The sequence below is a fragment of the Otolemur garnettii genome, unplaced genomic scaffold, assembly GCF_000181295.1.
Source record: "Otolemur garnettii isolate 467f Iridium unplaced genomic scaffold, OtoGar3 scaffold00214, whole genome shotgun sequence".
NCBI classification, from domain to species: Eukaryota; Metazoa; Chordata; class Mammalia; order Primates; family Galagidae; genus Otolemur; species Otolemur garnettii.
In genome coordinates, this window is record NW_003852609.1 from 1,631,115 (window position 1) to 1,648,934 (window position 17,820).

Genomic DNA, 17,820 nt, shown 5'->3' on the forward strand with positions numbered 1-17,820 from the left:
TAAATGATGATGTATCTGTCTCAAGATCCTAGCATTCTGGAGGTTAAGTGTGTTTAGCAGGCTACTGCAGAGATAGCAAGAGTTGAAGATAAAAACATGAAATAATTGGAGTATGATCCAAGAGATGACAATATGGTGTAACTGGTTTACCTGGTCTTATAACCTAATGAAGAATATGTCCATAACCCAATAAACATTCTACTCATTAGAGTATTTATGACTGCATTTATTCCTCACCGCTTTTAAAAAAATATTTGAAGCTAAGTACACAAATCACTCTGCTAGGCCAAAGAATGAGCTAAGCCCTCCAACACTGCTACACAGGGCCAGGAAGGAAGTGTGCCATAAAGGGTTCCTGGAGATTCTAGCACCTACTAGCTCTCCAAAAGGCACGATCCTGTCAGTTTTCTCATTAGATGAATGGATTTAATCATCTTTGCCTTGCTAAGTTTTAGGGGAATTAGAGACAATATAAAGAGGGGACCCAGAGACAATATAAAGAGGGGTGAGACACCCCTCATGAAATGACCTCTCCATAAATAGCTACCATTATTGTGAGGGTTTTAAGTCAAGCTGTGGGTAAAATGTTTGTGAGCCCCTAAATATATCTCCCCTGGATGTTATCAAAAAGCTTCCAAAAGCCTCAAGAAGCTTCAAGGAAGACACTGCTCTTGGCTATGGGATGCCCCTTGGCCCTCTATGTGACTCCTGAACCACAGTGACAGCAGCTGCTGCTTTAGTTGAGACCAGCGCATATGTGACGCTGTGCTGGCCCCTCCACATGCACTGTCCTACTTCCCCTCACTATGATCGAGTGTAAGGTGTGTTTTGGTCCCATTTCACATGTAAGAGAACGGAGACCAGAGGTCCAGGCGCTTGCCTACCTGGGCCTGTGGTGACCTTGGGATCTGGGTTCAAGTTCAACTCTATAACTGAAGCTCTCAGGCACCTCTCTAAAATCCACCTCCAGCAAAATGAAGCAAAAAATCCCCCAAAGACCAGCAATTGGCGTCTGCCAGTTTCCTCCGCCGGCTCCTGCGCCTTCTCCCGGCTGAATTGTCTCTGGAGACACTGTTACATCGCTTACTTTCTCAGATCCCTCTCCCTTCCCCCGGGAGAGAATTTGCTCCTGTTTGCCTGGTGGGATGGGGGTTTGGGGAGGTTTGTCTCTTTCTCGCACAATGCCACCCCTAATAGGAGGAAGCTCTCTTTCTCAGCCTTTCAAATCTCCTCCGCGGCTCGTCTTACACCCCCAACACCGCAGGGAACTTCCCCAAACCGTACTCTGGCAGGCAGGCAGCGTGTGTGTGTGCTGGGCCCACGGGGAGGTGAAAAGCTCCCAATCCAGCCTCTGCGTCATCCCTGCAATTGGTCGGTCGGAAATGGGGTTTACGGCGTTTAATCCGGGAGGGCACTTCAACCTTTGCTGTTTGCCTGAGTCCCTGATTTTCCTGTCTAGTGTGCCAGGGACCCGCAGGACATCCGTGCCTCAGTTCACTCCCTGCCATCATCCAACCCCAGAACAGGAAGCAGGGGGGAGGGAGAGAGCCAGGGGGCTTGGTTGGTCGCCTCCCCGCGTTTCGTGCAGGTCTTACCATTCCATTTCGGAGGGAGCCAGCGAGGCTCCTACTGCAGAGAGGAGAGCGGGCGACAATGCCACCTGCTGAGAGCCGCTCAGGCCGCGCGAGCCGCGGGCAGAGCCACCTGCTATAAATAGGGCGCCGAGGACAGTGTGTGCGACCGCACATCCCGCCACGAGGGCCTTAATCACGCGCGGGGCCCTGCGTCCTCGGCGCCCCAGGAGTAAGCGGGGTCAGGACTCTGCGGAGGGGCCAGATGGGGCGGCGGCGCCAGGACCCTCCCCGTCCCCTCCCTCAGGCGCGGGCCGAGGACCTAGCGCCGGCCGGGGGGAGGCGGGGAGGCGGGGGAGGCCAGGAGCGGAGGGAGGCCGCGGCTGACTCGCACTGCAGCAGCTGTTGCTCGCTTGTGACCCGCCGGGGCCAGGCCGGGCCGGCGGAGCAGTCACAAGGCGCAGTGGGGAAGAGAGTGGCATCGCGTCCCCTCTCGGGTCCCTGGGGACCAAGTAGGGAGATCCTGGCTCCTGCCTGCCCCTAGCCTCCCCCGAGCTCGCCCAGCCGGGGAGGAGGAAACGCGAGCAGCGCGCAGACACCTCCTCCTCCTCCTCCTCATCGGCCGCTGCTGCTGCCGCCTCCACCGCCGCCGCGGTCCGCGCCACTGTGCCTGTTGCTGCCGTAGCCTTGGGACCCGCGGCGTCCTCCGCCAGGTGGAGAAGAGGCGGGAACCGAGCCTAGAGGCTCCTCCGGCACCCAGCGGCGGGAAGAGCGCGTCCAGCCGGGCACGATGGATGCCCCGCCTGCTCAGGCCGTCCCCAAGATGCCCCCGAGCACCTGCGCGTCCCGGCCGGGCCCCGGGCTCTGAGCGCATCGCGGCACAGGTAGGCGCCTTCAGGGGCTTCACTCACGCCACCCGGCTGGGTCTTCCCCGGGCCTCCCGGCAGCCTCCCAACCCCAGCACGCCCCTGCCCTGCCTGGCCGAGGAGCGGACGGAATCTGGCAGTTCCCCGGCGTTCCTGCCGGCCTTGTCGCTCAGGATTGGAAGTTCATTGCCAGCTCCTTGCCCCCAGCTTGGACGAAAGCGAAACCTTGACATTCACAGCGACCCGAAAGCTCCGGCGGGCGTCTGGCCCTGGCCCCCTCCTGCTCTCGGGTCCTCACATCTCCTCCCCCGCCCCATCCAAATATCCCCAGGGTTAGCGTGTTTGTAAGGCGGCCAGATTGGGAGGAGGACGATCAGGGTGACCCCATGCCACCCCTTAAAAGTTCAGGGTACTTTGCGGGAGTAACTTTGGCAGCGCCATCAGCGCGCGCGGTATTTCTTTCTATGGGCACATCCTGTACCAGTCAGTCATTCTGAAACCCTGCTTGGTTGTTTCCGGCAGCTTCCTGATCGCCGTGGGGTTGTGAGACCCCCCAAAGTTCACCACACCTTGATTTTTTTTTGGCTAAGAGAGCTGTCATTTAGTTTGAAACCCACCTCGATGTGGCTTTTCCTGTTCTTATTCTATTTAAAATAGCTTATTCTCTGAAAGTTGCTTTAAGAAGAAAAGAAATTGAAAGTGATGGGGGATCCGTTCTCCAGTTTAATTTTCAGAGTGCCCTGTATTAGTGGATAGGTCTTCACTTCATAGATCTCTTATTCTTCCTTTTAGATGATGGAATGGTTTTATTTATTAATATAACCAGACTTTGAAAGAGTATTTTTTAAATGACCTGATTTAAATAGGTCACACCCAGGAAACTCACCTCTCTGAACAAGTTTAAACTTCTAAACTTTTTGCACAGGACCTATGCTCAATGCAGAAGCCTTGATTTAAAAAACAACAACAACAACAGAAGCAGAAACCCTTGTTTAGGAGTTGGAGAAAAGCCACCTCTGGCTTTTGTTCCAGTTTGGGCAGCCTGAGTGAAGTCTGTGGGAGGGGTTAAGGAGAGCTGTTTGCAGAGGCTGGGAATTCACCTGCTGGAAGGTTTCTCTCACTCCCTGGGGTTAGGGATCTCTGAAGCAGGCGAGTTATGCAACTTTTTCTAGAGTTGAGATGGTTTCTCATGGCTGGAAAGAAGCTTCCCCTTGGGAACTGAACTGTCTAAAGGAATAAGGACATTGCTGGACAGTTTGTATGAAAAAGGGTTGACTGCTTTTATAAACAGGTGTTTTACAACCTGTTTGAAATCGGATGCTGTCACAGTCTCACAGTCTGTTTCTTTTGGGTTTTTTTTCCTACCAAGTTATAGAAAAATAAGTCCATAACTAGTGCTTTCTCTCCAGATTTATCTGTTAAGTAGCCATGGACATAACATGGGCGTTTAGGGAATGTTTTCTGATGTTAATATAATGTTAACATATAACATATAATTTTTCTGATGTTAATATAAGTGGATGTTAATAATAGTGTCCTGACACTATTAAGTGAGTGCAAGAAGCATAAACAGGACTAAGCAGGAAATAAAGTCATTAGGTGATAATTAAAATAAATGCCTTCATGTGAATTGGTGCATCCATTTGCAAGGGAGTGGAATAGGAAAACATTTCATTGGTGTAGTTACAAATTATCAGCATCAAAGCAGTTTTGCACATGGGACTTCCTGCCATAGTCTACCCTCATCTACCCAACTGGGAGTTCTGGGGTTTCCCCTTTCACTATGATACCAGTTCTGGTTGGGCAGCAGTGGTGTCAGTGACTTCTGTGCCATGGGAATAGTTTGTCATGGTAGCAGAGTATGATGAGGAAGTGGCCCACTCTGAAGAGAGGGGGCTGGCTGCTTCTTCCTTACCACCCAGCTGTCTGCCACTTCCTAGCAGGCAGCTCCGACTGCCCGGCTGGGAAGGCTGAGGTTGTTTTAAGAAGTTTTTTTTTTTTTTTCAGTTTTTGCCTGGAGCTGGGTTTGAACCCACCACCTCCGGCATATGGGACCAGTGCCCTAACCTTTTGAGCCACAGGCACCACCCCAGGAAGGCTGAGGTTGTAAGCACATATACCCCAGTGTGGGTGGGTGGCTCCTTCATGACTGGGATCTTCTGTGACCTTCTAGGGCAGGCGTGCTCAAACTATGGCCCATGGGCCACATGCGGCCTGCCTAGGACATTTATCCGGCCCGCCGGGTGTTTTTGCCGCTGCTGCCTGTCCTGCTTAGCAGCTGACTCATCCTGGGGCCTGCAGTCTGGCCCTCCAACGGTCTGAAGGACAGTGAACTGGCCCCCTGTTTAAAGTTTGAGGACCCCTGTTCTGGGGTGTATGCCTGGTGAGAGTAGGGACTGCTGCATCTAACCACAGGCTTCTAGTGGTTCTGTCTTCACCCCAGCATCTCCAATCATTCTAGTGCCCGAGAAGGGCTGCTTCCTGTTTATTTTTATTTTATTTTATTTTACTTTTGGTTTTGAGATACAGTCTTCCTCTGTCACCCTGGGTAGAGTGCCATGCCATCATAACTTACAGCAACTCAAATTCTTGGGCTCAAGTGATCCTTTTGCCTCAGCCTCCCAGGTAGCTGGGACTACAGGAGTGTACCATTATGCCCAGCTAGTTTTTCTGTTTTGAGTAGAGATGGATCTCGTTCTTGGCTCACGCTGATCCAACTGCCTGCCTCAGCCTCCCAGAGTGCTGGGATTACAGGGGTAAACCACCTTACCTGGCTTTTTTTTTTTCTTTTTTGAGGGCTGCCTGCTGTTTAGACCACCAGCTCCTTGGTAAAGTAAGTGGCAGGGTGGAAGGCTTGAGAGGATTCTGTCTTTGAACATGCTTTTAACTTGATCTCACTAAGCTCCCCCAAGCCCCTGTGGCTTTCTCTACACAGCATTTTCCTGTAGGCCTTCACCCTTTGCAGATTCCCCAGAGAACCCAAAATGTTTCTCAGCCCATTTGGGGACTTCACACACACATGTGGAGCCTCGGCACAGTTCTTTTGCCCTTTCGCCAGCTACTGTCTTGACCTTCTCGAGTTTAAAGGCCACATTATTGTCAATATGTGAAATGTTTCCCAGCCCTTTTCTTCTCTTGGTCGTTAAACTTGGAGAAGTAGAATCTGCTCATTAAAAGCACTGAGTCCACTCGGCAACGAGGAGCTTGGGGGTTTGTATATCTCTGTAGTGATGACAAAGGATTTAGGTTTCCAGTCAGGACTGGTAATCTTATGATTTCCTTTTTCTCCAACCCCACATTCTAATACAACTTTTTTTTTTTTTTTTGCAGTTTTTGGCTGGGGCTGGGTTTGAACCTGCCACCTCCAGTATATGGGGCCAGTGCCCTACTCCTTGAGTCACAGGTGCCACCCTTTTTTTTTTTGAATAGAGACAGAGTCTCACTTTATCACCCTTGGTAGAGTGCTGTGGCATCACAGCTCACAGCAACCTCCAACCCCGGGCTTAGGCAATTCTCCTGCCTCAGCCTTCCAAGTAGCTGGGACTAAAGGTGCCCACCTCAACACGTGGCTATTTTTTGTTGCAGTTTGGCAGGGGCCAGGTTTGAACTGGCCACCGTTGGTATATGGGGTTGGAGCCCTACCCACAGAGCAATAGGTGCTGCCCCCAGTGCAAATATTTTTAAGCCAAATTCTTCACAAAAGACATGAAGTTTTCCATTTTCAGGGTTTTTGACATTTCCAAGCTGCCATTTCCATTTGATGGGGTCTTAGATTTAAGGGCAATGTGTCTCTTTTCAGATTTCAAATGTTTAAAAAAAGATTTGTTGTATTTGAGCCATCTGAAAGAATTTTGACACTTAGGTTTTTGTGAAGCTTTGCAGAATGTAGGAAATATCTTTTAGCACCAACAAAGAGGCATTTAATTTTGAATGTGCCTATTTCCTTTGAGACAATGAACAGCTATTTTTGTCTTAAAAAGATAATGCACTTACTTAACAACACATTACTATATTCAATGAATATACTATTGAATACTATATTCAATGAATCCAAATTAGATAAGCACTTACTGGTTTGATGTCAGAATTAATGAATTTATATATGTAAAATGTTTATAACAGTGCCTGGTACATAGTGATCATTTAATAATACTGCTGTTACTACATTTATTTGTTCATTCTGTGCTTTTAGAGTATAACTTAAATGTTAGGTTTGGATTACTGAAACCAATCAAAATTTAGATAGAACAACCGAGCTAATCTATTAGAGAGGTTAGATATTTGAGGGTTATTCTCTTCAAAAGATCTTATTATCCTGGAAAGAATAGAAATTTGTGCCTTACCATTTATTAGTCAGTTTCTGTAAAATGAAGATGATGAAATGTTCTTTTCAGAGCTGTGAGATATCCAGATATCCAGAGCTGTGAGATATCCAGATATCCAGAGCTGTGAGATATCCAGATATCCAGAGCTATCCAGAAGATAGTGCCTATAAAATGTTCCCAAAGAGATGATTGGTCAACAGTTAACCTGGCAACTACTTGGAAATAGCAAAGTAGTCGGGAGCAAGCATAGACTCTGGAGCGAAAGGGTATGGGTTTGAATCCTGATTCTGCCATTTCCAACTATTATGTCCTTGGGGTGATGTCTCACTTCTCTGTGCTGTAACTCCCTTCTTCACACTCACATTTAAATTGGAGATGATAATAGTCTGTAAGAGTCCTTATTCAGTAATGATAATAGTCCTTATTGTCCAAGGTTGTTGTAAGCATTAAATTAATTAATAGATACAGAGTGCTATTATGTGTTAACGATTACTATTATTACCTTTAGGAGAATAACAAAGTAACCATGTGGGTGGGGGAGGGTCATACATAATTTCTGAAGGGTAGCTAGGACCCCCACCCCCAACCCTTTATCCTGTGCAATAAGGAGATTATAAGTGACAATGGCATTCTAAAGGACCAGCCTTGAATTGGCTCTGATTTTATACACATGTGTATAAGAAGCACATCATTCAACATCATTTCTTTATGTATATAATCAAAGAGATGCACCCCAGTGCTGGAGCATCCTTAAAGATGAGAAGGTTAGAACCATTGGCTTTAGGAGCTCTGTGTGATGGTGAAATAGCCTATTGTTCTGAGAATTGTTGTTACCTTTGGGTGATTACGAGGTGAGCAGCACCTTCCCCCTGCCCCAGGATGGGATTCTGTGCAGAAGGTGGATGAAGAGTGTAGCAAAGCCAGCAATCCTACTGTGTGATATTAGAATACTTCCAGTTGTACTCTACTTATGTTCATGTACATGCCCACTCTATCTGGGATAAAGAATAGGTTTTTTATATTTTTTACACAGGGTCTTGCTCTGTTGCCCTAGGTAGAGAATAGTGGTATGTCACTATAGCTCACTGCAATTTCAAACTGTTGGACTCAAGTGATCTTCCTGCCTCAGCCTTCTGAGTAGCTGGGGCTGCAGCCACCTGCCACCATGCCCGGCTAATTTTTCTATTTTTAGTGGAGACAGATCTCTCTCTTGCTTAGGCTGGCCTTGAACTCCTGAGCTTCAAGCATCCGCCTGCCTCAGCCTCCCAAGAGTGCTATAACAGGACAGAAGAACAGAAAAATTAAAAATTGACAAAGGGAAGTGGGTGGCTACCTGGCCATCCTGAGATCCCCAACAGCTAATTAATATTGGCTGGTTAACCTGGTGTGGAGCTAAAGGCTACCAATACCCTCCCTGCAACCTTCTTTCTCTTCCTGCCCTCCTCCCACCAGCATTCAGAAACTGCAGAGGCTGTCACGATAATTACTGGACAGTTCCTCTCCTGTTCTCTGTGGTTTGCTGGGAGGGGCTGGGGGCTAGGAGGACAAGGGAATCCCAGTAGGCAGCTTCCTGACACCTTCCCCTGCTTTGCTCCCTTCCTGATCAGTAAACCTCATCTTTTCTTCATGGACCTCCTCCACATTTGTGTTTTTGAAGGGAAGATGGGAGCAGCTTTCTATCCCTACACATGTCGGGGACATTTGGTATTATACATTATGAAAATTAGATTCGCCAGATTTTAGAGAGGGAAGCAAACTCGGAGATAATCTTGTTCTATTCTCTTGTAAGAATAAACTTGAGATTTGCAGAAGTTAGGTAACTTGCTTTTTCAACTTCACAGTTGAAAGTGTTTTTGTGAGGAAATTGAGGCTCTGTGCAGCACTTGGATAGGAGTCAGGGACTTGGATTGTCCTAATTCTGTCACTAAATTTGGACAAGCCACTTAACTTTTCCAGAATCTAGTTGCCTCATGCTGAATATGAGGGAAATTTCTAAGTGTCTTGAAAAGATCTTGTTAGCTTTTTTTTTTTTTTTCAGAGACTAAGTCTTTGTTACTCTCAGTAGAGTGCTGTGGCGTCACAGCTCACAGCAACCTCCAGCTCTTGGGCTTAGGTGATTCTCTTGCCTCAGCCTCCTGAGTAGCTGAGACTACAGGCGCCTGCCACAACACCTGGCTATTTTTTTGTTGCAGTTTGGCCGGGGCCAGATTTGAACCTGCCACCTTCTGTATATGTGGCTGGTGTCCTACTCACTGAGCCACAGGGGCTCCCCTCTTGTTATCTTTTATTTTATTTATTTATTTATTATTATTATTATTTTGCAGTTTTTGGCTGGGACTGGGTTTGAACCCCCCACCTCCGGCATATGGGGCCAGTGCCCTACTCCTTTGAGCCACAGGTGCTGCCCCTTGTTAGCTTTTAAATGTTACGATTCTAAGCGCATACTTTCAGGGCTATGGAGCATAGCAGGGCTCATGACCACTGAAACTGTTCTAATAAAAGGGTGTCTTTGTGTTTTGGGTGCTACTCTGTTTATGGACTGGGCTAGGTAGTTGTGTAAATAACAGGGGTCTCTGTGTAGAGGTAAGGCTTGTACTCAGATGACTCTACTAACAAGAACATAACTAGAAGCTCATTGGAATAACACATTAGAATATTTCTTGCCAAAGATATGAAGCATGAGTTCTCCTTAGAATAGGAGGTTCTAACTTGGGTTTAGAGAATGGTCACAGATTTGAGTGCAAATAATGTGAATTGAAATGGCTTAAAAAATAATCTAATGGTTTGTTAGTATTATTTGAATAGTTCATCTCTTTTATGGAACTTTTATTGAAAAGTAACATAAATACTTACCTCATCTAAGTTACCATGAATCTTACGTTAGCAGAATCTGAATTGCTTTTAAGTATCTATGACTAGGCTGGGCTCAGTGGCTCATGCCTATAATCCTAGCATTCTGGGAGGCTGAGGTGGGTGGCTTGCCTGAGCTCAGGATTTCGAGACCACTCTAAACAAGAGTGAGACCTGGTCTCTACTAAAAATAGAAAATCTAGCCTGTAGTTGTAGCAGGTGCCTGTAGTCCCAGCTACTCAGGAGTCTGAGATAAGATGATCTCTTGAGCCCAAGAGTTTCAGGTTGCTGTGAGCTATGATGCCATAGCATTCTACCTAGGGCAACAGAGTGACTGTCTCAAAAAGAAATAAATCGTGGTTACTTTTTACAGAGAAACCAAGAATGTGCCACAACTGGTTTAAAAGCAAACATTCTAGGGCGACCTTCAAATATTTTTGTCAGTAAAATAACAGAACTAATTTGATAACTGATTACCATATTTTGCCATGTATAATGCATGCTTTTTGGCCCAAAGTTTTATTTTTATTGTTGGTGGTTAATACAAAAGATGTAAAGTCTCCATCTTTTTTAGTGGCTGAATAGCATTCCATTCACACACACATACCCCACACACACACACACACACACACACATACCACAGCTTGTTAATCCATTCCTGGGTTGGTAGCCATTTCCACATTTTGGCAATTGTAAATTGAGCTGCGATAAACAGTCTAGTGCAAGTGTTCCTATGGATTTTTTTTCTTCTGGGTAGATGTCCAGTAATGGGATTACAGGATCAAATGGGAAGTCTAATTATAGAATTCTTTAGTTTGCAGTCCCACCAGCACAGTAAAAGTATTCCCTTCTCTCCACATTTATGCCAGCATCTGTAGCTTTGAGACTGCGATGTGGGCCATTCTCACTGGGGTTAGGTGATATTTCAGGGTAGTTTTGATTTGCATTTCCCTGCTGATTAGGGACAATGAGCATTTATTCATATGTCTGTCTTCTTTTTTTTTTTTTTTTTGAGACAGTCTCAAGCTGTCCCCCTGGGTAGAGTGCCATGGCATCACAACTCACAGCAACCTCCAACTCCTGGGCTCCAGCAAGTCTCCTGCCTCAGCCTCCCAAGTAGCTGAGACCACAGTTGCCCACTACAACGCCTGGCTATTTTTTGTTTGCAGCCATCATTGTTGTTTGGCGGGCCTGGGCTGGATTCGAACCTGCCACCTTAGGTGTATGTGGCTGGCACCTTAGCCACTTGAGCTACAGGTGCCAAGCCATGTCTGTCTTCTTTAGAGAAGTTTCTATTCATGTCTCTTGTATGGGATTATTGGCTGTATTTTAGTTGATTAATTTGAGTTCTCTATAGATTCTATCAAGCTTTTGTCCAATTCATAACATACAAATATCTTTTCCCATTCTCAAGATTGTCTGTTTGCTTTGGTTGTTGTTTCCTTAGCTGAACAGAAGCTTTTCAGTTTAGTTAAGTCCCATTTGTTTATTTTTGTTGTTGCAATTGCCATGGAAGTCTTCTTCATAAAATCTTCTCCAGGCTGATATCTTCAAGTGTTTCCCCCACACTTTCTTGGAGGATTTTTATTGATTCATACCTTATATCCATCTTGAATCAATTTTTGTAAGTGGTAAGAGGGGTGGGTCCAGTTTTAGTCTTTTACATGTTCTCCCAGCACCATTTATTGAATAGGGATTCTTTTCCCCAGTGTATGTTCTTGTTTGGTTTATCAAAGATCAGGTGGCTGTAAGATGTTAGTTTCATCTCATGGTTTTCTATTAGTGTATCTATTTTTGTGCCAATACCATGCTGTTTTGGTCACTATGGCCTTGTAGTATAGCTGAAAGTCTGGTAGGGTGACACCCCTGGCTTTGTTTTTATCATTAAGTATTGCCTTGGCTATATCAGATTTCTTCAGGTTCCATATAAAATGACAAATTCTTTTTTCTAAGTCTTGAAAGTGTATGATGATGGTATTTTAATGGCGATTGCATTGAATCTGTAGATTGCTTTGGGTCGCATAGACATTTTCACAATGTTGATTCTTTCCAGCCATGAGCATAGTATGTTCTTCCATTTGTTAATATCTTCTGCTATTTCTTTTCTCAGGGTTTCATAATTTTCTTGGTAGAGGTTCTTCACCTCTTTTGTTATGTATATTTCTAGGTATTTCTTTATTTTTGAAGCTACTGTGAAGGGAATTGTGTCCTTGATTAGCTTCTCATCTTGGCTGTTATTGTCATATACAAAGGCTACTGATCTGTGGACATTGACTTTATAGCCTGAGACATCTGTATTTTTTGATCACTTCCAGGATGGCTTCTTGTGGTTGAGTTTTTGGAGTTCTCTAAGTATATGATCATATCGTTAGCAAAGAGTGAGAGTTTGACATTCTCTGCATCCATTTGGATGCCCTTTATTACCTTCTCTTGCCTGATTGTATTGGCTAGAACGTCTAGCACTATGTTGAATAGTAGTGGTGATAAAGAACAACCTTGTCTGGTTCCAGTTCTAAGAGGAAAAGCTTTTTGTTTTACTTCATTCAGTACAATATTGCCTGTGGGTTTGTTGTAGATGGCTTCAATGAGATTCAGAAATGTGACACCTATGCCTATATTCTTAAATGTTCTATTTAGAAAAGGATGACGAATTTTATCGGATGCTTTTTCTGCATCCATTGAGAGGATCATAGGGTTTTTATTTTTGCTTCTGTTGATATGATGAATTATGTTTATGGATTTGCATATGTTAAACCAGCCTTGCATCCCTGGGATGAAACCTACTTGATTGTGATGAATGATTTTTTTAATGTGTAGCTGTAATCTATTGGCTAGGTGTTTATTGAAACATTTTGCATCTATATTCATTAGTAAGATAGGTCTGAAATTCTCCTTTTTAGTTAGGTCTTTTCCTGGTTTTGTGGGGGAAGATTCCTTACTTCTCAATTTTTTGGAATAATTTCTGCAGTATGTATAAACTCTTCTATGAAGGTTTGGTGAATTTCTGGTGTGAAGCCATCTAGACCAAGACATTTTTTTGTTGGGAGATATTTTATTGTTTCTTTGATCTCAGTTCTTCAAATCAGTCTGTTCAAGAGATCTTTCTTCTTGATTAAGTCTAGGGAAAGGGTGTGATTCCAGGTATTGCCCCCATTTCCTCCACATTGTCATATGTCTGGGCATAGAGTTTCTTGTAGTACTCAGAGATAATCTCTTGTATCTTTGTGACATCTGTTGTTATTTCCCCTTTATCGTTTCTGATTGAGGTTATTAGAGATTTTACATTTCTGTTTCTAGTTAATCTGGCCAAAGGTTTATCAATTTTATTTATTTTTCTTTTTTTCTTTTTTCTGAGACAGAGTCTCACTATGTTACCCTTGATGGAGTACCATGGGGTACAGCTCACAGCAACCTCAAAGTCTTGGGCTTAAGTGATTGTCTTGCCTCAGCCTCCCAAGTAGCTGGGACTACAGGCGCCTGCCACAACACCTGGCTATTTTTTGGTTACAGTTGTCATTGTTGTTTCGCTGGCCCAGGCCAAGTTTGAACCTATCAGCCTTGCTGTGTGTGGCTGGCACTCTAACACTGAGCTATTGGTGCTGCCTACTTAGTTTTTTAAAAAAACAACTTTTTGTTTCATTAATTTTCAGAATGGTTCTTTTGTTTTCACTTTCATTAATCTCTGATTTAATTTGGTTATTTCTTTTCTTCTGCTGGTTTTGGATTAGATTGTTCTTCTTTTTCCAATTCCATAAGATTATTCATGAATTTGTTGATGAATTTGTGCTCTCTTTCCATTCTTCAAATGTAGGCATGTAATATGATAAATTTCCCTCTTAAGACTGCTTTTGCTGTATCCTACAGGTTTTGGTTACTTGTGTCTTCATTGCTGCTATGTTTGAGTAATTTAATGATTTCATCTTTTATCTCTTCCTGAACCCAACTATTATTCAGCATGAGGTTGCTTGATTTCCAAGTCTTTGTGTGGGGATGAACGTTTTTGTTGGAGTTGAGTTCCACCTTTATTGCCTTGTGGTCTGAGAAGATACAACATATAATTTCTATTCTTTTAATTTTGCTGAAGTTTGATTTGTATTCTAGGATGTGGTCAATTTTAGAGTATGTACCATGGGCTAATAAGAAAAAATGTATATTCCTTAGCTTTGGGATGGTGTGTTCTGCGTATGCCCATTAATCTCATTTGTTCTAGGGTTACATTTAAGTCCTTTGCATCTTTGTTTAGTTTCTGTTTAGAGCAGTGGTTGTCAACCTATGAGTCATGACCTCTTTGGACTGTATTAAAGGGTTGTGGCATTAGGAAGGTTGAGAACCACTGGTTTAGAGGATCTATCAGGTTCTGTCAAAGGGGTGTTAAAGTACCCAAATTATGGTGTTATGGGATATCATATTGCTCAGACCCATCTAGGTTCTGTTTCATAAATCTGGGAGCCTTGAATTTGAGTTCATAAATATTTTAAATCTAACTGTCTTATTGTTGTATTGTTCCTTTGACCAGTATAAAGTGTCCATCTTTGTCTTTCTTATCTTTGGTTGCTTTAAATCCACTTGTATCTGAAAATAAGATTACAATCCTTCCTTTCTTCTGATTTCCATCTGCTTGAAATACTGTTTTCCATTCCTTAACCTTTTGTCTTGATTTGTCCTTCAAGGCTAGGTGTGTCTCCTGGAGACACTATATGGATGGCTTGTGCCTTTTTATCTAGTCAGCCAGCCTGTGCCTCTTCAGTGGTGAATTCAGTCCTTTGACATTTATTGCAAGAATTGATAAATGTGGTGAAGTTCTATTCATCTTATTTTGTGAAAGTCCGTTGTGTAGTTTTATCCTTTGTGCCATTGTGGAAGCTAAGTTTGATGTTTAGCTTCTGAGTGTTTACTTAGTTGGTAGTCCATTGTGGTGGTCAGTGTTGAGAATAGGTCTGAATATTTCTTGTAGAGCTGGTTTTATTGTGGTCAATTTCCTCAATGCTTGTATATCGCAAAAGATTTGATTTCTCCATCAATTTTGAAGCTTAGTTTAGGAGGATACAGAATTCTGAGCTGAAAATGGTTTTGTTTAAGAGTGTTAAAGGTGGAGGACCATGCTCTTCTGGCTTAGAGGGTTTTAGTTGAAAAGTCTGCTGTCATCCTAATGGCTCTGCCTCTGTATGTCAGTTGGCACTTACTCTTGGCTGCTTATAGATTTTTTTATTTCATCTTGACTTTGGACATGTTCATTAGAATGTGTCCTGCAGAAGCTCGATTTGAGTTGAGATGATCCGGGGTTCGATATCCATCTGAAAGGAGTGTGTCACAGTCTTTAGTAAAACTTAGGAAGTTTTTATTTATGATAGTCTACAGTAGGGCTTCCATTACTTTGGGACAATCTTCTTCCTCTTCAGGAATCCCTATTATTCATATGTTTGAACATTTTATGCAGTCTCATAGTTCTCTAAGCACCTATTTTATTTTCTCTCTCTTCTTTTCTGCCTCTTTAACTACCTGGGTTAACTCAAGAAGTTGATCTTCTAGCTCTGATATCCTTTCTTCTCCATGGTCTAACCTATTTTCGATACTTTCTACTGCCTCTTTATATTCCCTGATTGTCTCCTTCATTTCCTTAAGCCCCTCCATATCCTTTCTATATTCTACAGATCTCTCATCTGACTTTTAGTTCTATCTTTCCATTTTCTTGTCTATTCCTCTTATTGTCTTTATCATCCATATTTTAAATTCCTTTTTTGTCAAGTTCATTATTTTTTTAAGAGGTGGAGTCTTCTACAGTAGCTGCCTCTTTGTCTCTTGGGGGAGTTTCTCTGTTTTCGTTTTTCATGTTGCCTGAATTTTTCTGTTGGTTGCTCCTCATGTGTTCTTTCTTCTTGTTCACCTCCTTGTCCTCCTTTTTCCTTCTCACTGCCTCCTTTGTTTCAAACAGAAGTCCTTGCTCTTGATGACACTATGTTGCAATATGTTGCCAGGACAGGAGGTGGTGCTGTGATTTTTTAGGAGACAGAGAGCACAGCCAGCAACCTCTATGGTCCTTATTCCAAACTCAGCTGCCTTCAGTGGTCCCCTGATTGTTTCCTCGGCATTCAGATCCTGCCAGGTTGGTATTTTTTTTTTTAGATGGAGCCTCAAGCTATCCCCCTGGGTAGAGTGCTATGGCATCACAGCTCACAGCAACCTCCAACTCCTGGGCTCAAGTGAGTCTCCTGCCTCAGGCTCCCAAGTAGCTGGGACTACAGGCGCCCGCCACAATGCCCGGCCATTTTTTGGTTGCAGCCATCATTGCTGCATTGTTTGGCGGGCCTGGGCTGGGGATTCGAACCCGCCACCTTAGGTGTATGTGGCTGGCTCACAAGAATCCTTTGGGGCAGCTCTCACGGTGCCCCCTGACTGCAGTTCCCTTGCATTGCAGGTGTCCCTCAGTGTGTCCCAAGAGAGGAGTTCTGATCCCAGCATGTCTGTCTAATTAAGACGCACATGCTTTAGACCCCTGGTAAGACCTTCTCATGACCTTTACACAATGGTAGCCTCCTGGCCAATGATACCTTCTCAATATGGCTGCCTTGCCAGCCACCAAACCTATGGTAAACCCACTCCAACTGGCATTCAAATCTGGTTCCTGTATACTGTTTCAGGCCACCCACTCTTCCAAGCTTTCCACTCAATGAGCAACTTCCCCCCAAAACTGAAAACTTTGGAAAGGCTTCCTCCTGTCCTGGACCTTGGGAGGGGGGCAGCCAATCCCAGTCAGTTGCAAATACTTGCCTAATGGGTCGGATTTCCAGCACAATGGATCATATGCTGTATCCAGCTCACTACCTCCTTCCTGTGCTCCCTGAGCTATGACTCTGGGTAAGGTCCCTGCACCAGATATGGCTAGGTTCTCTCTTTTCTCTGGTCATTATAGGAGAGCTCAGCTGAATGGTCCTTCTGGTCCACCATCTTGCTCCCTGGCCCAAATTTTTGAGGGAAAAATAGGAGGCACATTATACATAGGTAGTACTAATTTTATATCTATATTAATGTTTTTAATTCTTTTATTTATGCATTAAATGTGTAACTCTATGTTTAAAAAAAGTTCTTTTTTGTAATACAAAAAACAAATACCTAAATGTAAACAAATAAAAATTTGAATTAAAAAATTAAAACAAAATATTTTTTCTTAAAAATTTGGGCCAAAAAAATGGGTGTGTATTATATATTGGAGAGCATTATACCCAGCAAAATGCACATTTTTCAAATAATTTAAATGACCAAATTGTAATTTTAATTTCTTAAACTATGTGTAATACATCTATGCTCTTACTAAGAAACTGAAAGTAATTCTGCTGTGCCTGTTGTCACCATATTAATAATGACCTCACTGAAAATAACTGATAGATCTTGGATTTATCCTTTGTAATAATTCTAGTACTTCTTTAAACATTCCTTGGGATTAACGGCTGTCAACAGTTAGAACATGAAACAGATTCAGTTACAGGAGTAAAAGTTGAGCCAGATATTTAATGCCACTTTCACCTGTATGTGAGAGAGAGATAAAGAGAAAGAGAAGGAGATCATTATTTATGAGATTATATAAATTTCATGTCTGTTTTCATTATTAGGAGAAGCTATACTTTAAAATAAAAGATTCCCTACTATACTTTCAAGAAATGTTTTTGAACTCTAAGTAAAGTATTTATTAATTTTGGCACTTTTGAACATTTATTTATTTATTTATTTTTAGAGACAGAGTCTCAATCACTCTCAGTGGAGTGCCACGGCATCATAACTCACAACAACCTTGAACTCAGGCTCAAGTGATCCTTTTTTGCATCAGTTTTTCATTTTTAGTAGAGATGGGAGTCTCACTATTGCTCAGGCTGGCCTTGAACTTCTGAGCTCAAGCAATCCACCTACCTCTGCTTCCCAGATTGCTAAGATTACAGGCGTGAGCCACTGTGCCTGGCCGCTAATTTTGAACATTTAAAATAAAAAATCAGGGCTCGGCGCCTGTGGCTCAAGCAGCTAAGGCGCCAGCCACATACACCTAAAGTGGTGGGTTTGAATCCCCAGCCCGGGCCCGCCAAACAACAATGATGGCTGCAACCAAAAAAAAAAAAAACATTTGGGCTCAGCACCTGTGGCTCAAGTGGCTAAGGCGCTAGCCACATACACCTAAGGTGGTGGGTTCGAATCCAGCCTGGGCCCACCAAACAACGATGG

General features: G+C 43.6%; 1 protein-coding gene across 1 annotated transcript in view; it reads left to right on the forward strand.

Moving 5' to 3' along the window:
- The first annotated feature begins 2,261 nt into the window (after positions 1–2,261).
- Positions 2,262–17,820, forward strand: part of TBC1D1 (TBC1 domain family member 1) — a 235,778-nt gene continuing 220,219 nt past the window's right edge. Inside the window, exon 1 of the mRNA XM_012812647.2 lies at positions 2,262–2,455. The gene's annotated coding sequence lies outside the window, so the exon portion shown is untranslated. The remainder of the gene's footprint in view (positions 2,456–17,820) is intronic.